At 36.1% G+C, this 7,417-nt stretch overlaps 1 protein-coding gene across 1 annotated transcript in view; it reads right to left on the reverse strand.

The window, feature by feature from the left end:
- The window catches only part of LOC146002569 (uncharacterized), a 205,775-nt gene extending 198,626 nt beyond the window's left edge, over nucleotides 1–7,149 (reverse strand). The window contains exon 1 of the mRNA XM_083140509.1: nucleotides 7,016–7,149. The gene's annotated coding sequence lies outside the window, so the exon portion shown is untranslated. The remainder of the gene's footprint in view (nucleotides 1–7,015) is intronic.
- Between the last annotated feature and the right edge of the window lie 268 nt (nucleotides 7,150–7,417).

Raw genomic sequence — 7,417 nt, forward strand, 5'->3', positions numbered from 1 at the left:
AATAAATCAAATCAATCAATCAAACGGCGCTATAAGAAAGTATCTGGGTAGGTATGAAGGGGTGGGGCGACGGAACCAATATAACAATATCAAGTGCAAAATGTATATGTATGGTAAAAGTTGGTGCATGTGGGCCGGAGCCAGTGAGTGGGGCAGCCAAACGAGTACACGAAAGAGCCACATCTGGCCCCAAAGAGCTAAGTTGGCAACAGTGCTCGCAGCAGCCGCGGAGGGGAGAGCCTCCCTCATGCCCGTAAACTGATGAGTGAAGATTTCATCGACAACGCTCTCTCCACTCGTTTACCGTTGAAAATTCAACTACATCGCCATTGGGGTATTCTCATCTTGGTTGAGCTGCACTTTCCAAAGTGATTTGTGATTTGATTTGCTTTATTTTACTTAGCTTTTTGTGCCACTTTTGGCTAATTTGCGAAGATGGGGATGAGTGATGATATGATGAAATTGATGAATGGACACTCACAAATATCCATGCCTAGGCCAGGATTTGAACCCGGGACCCCTAGCGTCGTAGCGCGATGTGCTAACCACACTTCGACGGGGCCGGCAAGCTGCACTTTCCAAAGTGTGTTCGAGTCCATCATGTTGAAACTAGTTTGTATTTTTTTATGTTATTTAGCATCGTTTTTCTGCCACTCATCGATGAATACGATGAAATCGATGAATTCTAAAGAACGGCCATGTTCACGCAGTGATTTGAACCCGGGAATTTCGGCTATCTATCTAGCTATCAAACAAGTGTCAACTCAATTTACCAAACTGCAGATTTTGCATGGGCGGGCATTGAATTCTTCATCTTGAAACCCTTCAGTCAGAAGATATCAGAATTGTATTTCGGGGGGTCAGAATAAAGTGTCTCAAATAATAATAATAATAATAATAATAATAATAATAATAATAATAATAATAATAATAATAATAATAATAGTAATAATGATAATGTTTAGTTAAAATAATTATACTATATTAAACATTAATTAAATATGTAAATTAATATTGTATTGCTATTAGTACCTATAGCCGCCGACATAGGGGTCAAGGCACTTTCTGCCTCCCCAAAATTCCTCAAGAAGTATATACCTTATACGTAGGGACACAAATTTATGGTAAATAAAAACTGAGGAGAGCGGTAAATAAAATGTTAGATCAGCGGTATATACCAGCGGTGAAAAAAAATTGCACACACTTTTTCATTATGAGAGGAAACAACATACAAAAGACCTATAAATTGATAAACTACTTCATTTTTATATACTGTACACATGCCAGGCGCGGTTGGCCCTATAGCGCACAGGATCAGTGAACCCCCAGTAATATACGATAATCACCTCGAGAATGAACAATGAACAATGTCTTTAAATTTTCATATTATTTCGCTAAAAATTCTACACAATAAGTCATGTATTTGTGCCCGTAACACGGCGAACTCTCTTGCTGAGAAGAAGAAACCGCGAATCGGCCGCCCTGATACAGACCCTCAGTTGAACCCCCACAGGACAGCTCGTGCCATTGTGAAAGCTTCGTGCGGGAGCAGAAGCGCGAGGAGGGTATAGGACAAAATACATGGGCGATGAGATTTGCAGAACCTATGTTCAACCCAACGGTCATGCGCAGTTCGTTCTCTCGCAGAAGGCGCGGGACAAGGCTCCTTTCTCGCTGCTTCCTCCCTTCCAGTGTTGCTGCGTGCGGTTCAAGTTTGAAGCGCACACATTACATATTCAATCTTCTCTTGTATCATTTTTGCACCGAACTTCTTGGAATAAATGCAAGATTGTGTCAGAGATGGATGAGTGGAAACAAATAGAAGCTGGAATTAGATGCGATGAATTAAAATAAAGGAGATACATTACCAAAATACCTTGTGCATGCATTCAGAGGTTTTTCCTTAAAGGTGGAAACACTTCGGGTTCGCGAAAGAGAAAGAATGGCGCGAAGACGTGACTCGCTGTCGCTCGGTGTCAAAGTCTCAAGTTTTTTAGTTTTTGAAGTGCTTGGATACTTGTTGGAAAGTATTAAGTGATGCTGCGAGTGAAACGAGGGATGGACTTTACTAGGTTATGTCATTTGATGCAGTGTAGGCGTTGCTGTCCGCGCAGGTAAGAAATGACCGATAGAAATGCACATAATTAACGTAAACAAACTTCATGGTCCACTGAAAAAAAGCGTGTGCTGGTCGACCAGCCCCAAATTTGAACAAACCTGTCGCGTATAAATGAAAGGGTCTCAGGTTCGATTTCTAGTATGCGCATGCCATTAGTTGCCATTTCCCTTTAACAAATGTAGGACCAGTTCTGATTAGTCAGCATGGACGTCCGGAAGGGGAAAAGGGGGCCGCGCCCCCCATGGAAATTGAATGTAAACCAAAAATTATATATTACACGCATATAATTTAATTTCAGTCACAGTAATTTTTGGTAATTATTATAAAAGCGTTGCAGTAACTTTAGACTGAAGGAGTGTTTTTTGCTCCTCGTGGGGAAAAAATATATTACTTGCCCCTACTTGAGGATGTCCATGATATTCCAACAAAACTCAACTTTTTTCATAAAGGCACAATTTATTGTAGTTTCAGCCCTAAATTTATTCGCACACCCCTACAACAAAACCTTATACTCCCAGATAAAAAGAATTCTTGACAAAGCTTTTAAACCCTCCCCCATCCTTTTGTTGGGCGAAGGAAGTATATTTTGCGGAAAGTGAATATATGTCACATCACTTCAGTGAACCCCCGGGTAAATAATGCACGAGCCGCGCCTGACACATGCACAAGTACTTAGTTGTCCAACCAAAAAGAAAACATAAACACAGAATCACTTCATTTCTAAATTGCATATCTCAAGTGATTTATTCATTGTATGTATTTAAAGGATATCCTTGCTGTCCAACAGATAAAATAATCACTTCTGCACATACACAAACACATGTTAAAAATCACATGATGATAAACAAAATTCATTCATGACTGACCACCAATGACACCATTGTTTCCCTTGATGTGCGGGAACAGACTAATCTTATCGCTGCTACAGCTAGCAAGTTCAATGAAAGTGGAAGTTGAGTAGACAGTCGGGGGAAGAAAGAAATGCAGCTTGACAGGGAGCGAAGTTTTCGAACTGAGATTATGTGCATGGGAAATACCAATTTGCAGCGTCTTCCTGATGTGATCGAAGATAAAACATTCTTCAGCTGCTAGTGGTAGGAAACTTTAGGCAAACGTTTCGTTACAAATCGACAGTTTGCGCGCGCAACCTCGATTGCCGGTTTTTGCGTGTTTTCTACTTAATTTGATGACATTTCACGGTTATTTCGCGAAAAAGCGTTCATTTAGTGGAAAAGCACACATTTCGCATTACTTCGCGAATAAAACTCATGCATATTTCATCATTGGGGGTGTAGTTACGAGCAGAATGTTCAAAATTGAATCTTTTTTTTACATTTCGCGATTTCGCGCATCGCGAAAATTCAATGTCCCTACTTATACGTAAAAAAATATTGTTGTCAATCTTGTCTCTCCCTCCCAATATTTATGTGAAGTGACATGACATGACGGGATACGAATAGAGAAATAAGGGCACATAATCATTATCTAGATTGCGTGTACTAAAGATCGCCAAAATGTGTGTAAAAACAATAGAGTTTGGAACATGCATGGAAATTGATGTCAAATAGATAAAGAATTGAATATTTATTGAATAACAAAAAAAGCCAGTTGAGAAATGTAAAGTTCCTGGTTAATATTTTATGCATATTATGATTATCATAAGTAGTAGTGTTACTTTGTTACTGTTACTGTCTTTTAAAGCCGTATGATCCGAATACAGTCCTTGTCTTCCAATAGATTCAGAGGAAGAAATAACCGCCGATTATACAGCAAATGTTAAACAAGTACATTTTCATCATATAAGTTTAGTACTTGGTAAGTCTTTCAGGGGGGGGGCACCCCACCCCCCTAAATACGTCCTTGCCTTCACTTGAAGTATTCTGCTTTTACGGCAGTTAGCGTGGACATATGGCATCTGGCCTCCATTGTCCACATCTTCTTCCTTCTGTAAACCACACATCATATTTTAAAATTCTTATTACCAAATATATGTTTTGTTGCTTGAACTCCAAAAATGTAGTCTAGACAGTTTCAGCTTCTCAGCAGTGTCCCTGTAAATAAACAAATTTTGGTACAGGTAGATGTTAGTTTTAAAGCCTCGCAACGTCGTCAACGTCTCTACCGCTGTGAGGGCCTCTTTTTTGCGTTGGAGAGGGGCGAAAGGTTATTTGTACCGTACAACCTTACGCCGGAGAACCAACTGCTATTGTTGTAAAATGGCTGATGGAGAGATTTAACAGTGTTCAGAAATTTACTTTTGAAAAGTAAGAGAGTTACTTGGTTGTAAAAGTAACCGAGTTACACTACTGTTTCGTTAAAAGTAGCTCCACGTTACCTTTACAGTTTATTTCTGCTGTAGACTTAATTATAATTTTAACACAAGTCGTTATTTTAATCTACTTACTTACAAGCATAATAATTTCTACTAATTCTTACTCTTTTCTCTGCACATATTAAACTAATTTTACTAGTCTAACTATCAGTGCCGGCGATTAGGGGGGCGAGGAGGGGCAGTTGCCCCCACTTTTCGCCATTTTTGCCCCCGCAATATTCTAAACCTTATCTACAAATGGAAATAAACTGTCTCCCCCCCCAGTTTTGGCATCTTGCTCCCTCGGTGTTGGAACCCAATCTCCGCCACTGCTAACTATAATTAAAAATTAGTAAACTCAGTGACGTGCCCGGAAGGCTGGTTTTAAACCAATATCCCTCCACTGGCCCAGTTTCCTAAAAAATGCAAAAAAGGCACACCAATGAAATTGGAAGAAAATATGGTATAGCCTAGCAAGGAAAGAAAATCATATTTTTATCTCACTGGCACCTCACTGAATGCAGTTAAACAAATCAACAGTTATTGGCATAAAAACTTACTCCACTTATCTATCATCTTCCAATTGAACACTGCTAAATCTCGAAAAAAAAAAATAACACTTCATCACTTGGATAGTTACTGTAAAATCTTATATTTCAAAATATAATAAAGTACTTGGATTAATATATGAGATAACTCTGCACAAATTGCTTGTCACGACATTTCCTCGAAATAACATTACAAAACTGCACAAATATTCATATCATATCATTTATATCCCAATTAACAATAATGTAATTCAAAGATTTAATCTGAGACGATATAAAGAGGAGGGAGACAAACAGTTTTGTGTGGAAGCTAAGGGAAATCTGTGAACGATGAGTTATTTCAATTGTCTTATTTAAAGCTTAAGTTGGTGAATCAAATGCAATACCGTTTGTAAAAACATTGAAGACAACATTATAAATTTACGAAAGGCTTTTCAGAGCAACTAGATAGAATATTACGTTCAGACTAACGCCAATTTATTGATGGCAATACTATTACATATTTACCATGCAAAGGTGTACATGTACAAGGGCGATTCTATCTTTAATTCCTGGTTTTCGTTCCGAAACAAAACAGATGGAAATTCCAAAATGATATTGCATGGTCAATTAAATCCAAACATTTGGACAAAATCAAGTAAATAATGATCGATACAAATGTGTTCATAATAAGCAATAAGTAGGCTATAATCAATCAATAAGTGTTTTACCCTCCGTTACTGCGCATCCCTAAACTGTACACCTCTATAAACTAGATACCTACTAGCACAGCCTATACTAACAGAGACCACAAATTAAAATATATTTGTCAAATTTGTAACTTCTTCTCACTGCAATTATTTTGAGTGTTGAAAAAGTAACTACTATAAGTGAAAGTTATTCTTGATACAATTATTGTAAAAAGTACTAACCTAACAGTGCTTTGTCACTGTGAATACACTGTGTTCAGATTGTACTCAAACCTTCTGTATGTTCACTGCCTGGACTTACTTTGCTAGACTTTACATAATCATTATAATATACATATTGTAATTCAACCCAAGAACGAAGAAGCATCATATCTTAAAAAGAGGTTATTTCGTAAACGAAGTTTAATCAAGTTTTCCTTTCAATCTTAATTTTCTTATTAAATCGTTAAGATAAAAAATATCCACCACAAATAAATGTTCGTTCTAATGGAGCAGAGGCAATATATTATCATAATTTATTTCTATATACATATATTGTTATGAGAAATCCAGGTACCTTCTGGAGTATTCCCTTGCATTTATCATCATCATTATGATCATCTTCAAGTTGTGTTTTATGTACGTCAATGATCATAATCTAATGTTGAAAGAAGATACAATAAAATTGTCCTTGCATTGTTAATGCACAACTCTTCAAAACTTGTTAATGAAAGTGTTCTTTTATGTTATTTGTGGCTTATATATATATATATATGGATATAATTTTTAACATTTTTATGTAAGAAAATCAATAAATAGATTTTCAGAGATATCTTGAATTGCCATTGCACATTTCCCGTGTATTAATAAAATGTTTTTCGTATTAATCGTATTCAATAGTTTATCTGAAACATTCTAAACGTTCTTTAGTTTAGAATAAACCTCACTATCCCTACTTGGAAAATTAAATGAACAGAACTTGGTGTTGTATGGCAAAAGTATAATCGACATATGTTATTTCTGTTAGAATTTAGCACCAGAAAAATTGTAGATTATCAACAACTTATAAGTCAATGTAAATCACATTAGTCTAGAATTTAGAAGTAACAAATTCAGTTAACACATATTGTTTTCACATTTCTGTTCTAGGAATTCATCTGGATCAACGTTTTCTGTTGCTCCGACAAATATATTTATTACAGAAAAGATTTTCAACGAAACAGTAAGCTATTATTTGTAATTTTTTCGCAACTAATTAATGAGATAAATTACTGAAAGGTTTTCTGATGTTATCGAAAGAAAACTTTCACACCATACTATATATTGTCCTTCACAAAACATTACCAAATAAACTAGACAAATCACTTACTTGATACAAATAAAGCGATATTAATAATATAAAGCCCTTCTAGACCTCTATGAGACACTTTGCAGCAACTGTTCACTGATACACCAAGAATAATATACACGTAAGTCTAAAATTCTTACAATCTTGAATTTTTGGATATTCCAAAGGTCATAGAATCATATACCTGGCCACTTAAGTGATAACCGGGCATGATGGGAAATTATTATTATTATAATTTATCCGGCAGATGGAACTGCCCTAAAAATAGCAATAATTATAAGAAAATTATTCTAAAGTTCTAAAATATTCTATACCTAAAAAATTCAAAAAAGCAAAAAATTGAAAATATTATATAGCATTAAAAACATGTGTCCAAAAACGAGTATTTGTTTACAACAATTCAAATTTCAGCATGTACGGGAA

This window comes from Lepisma saccharinum, chromosome 18 (genome assembly GCF_977018435.1).
Source record: "Lepisma saccharinum chromosome 18, izLepSacc3.1, whole genome shotgun sequence".
Classification (NCBI taxonomy): Eukaryota; Metazoa; Arthropoda; class Insecta; order Zygentoma; family Lepismatidae; genus Lepisma; species Lepisma saccharinum.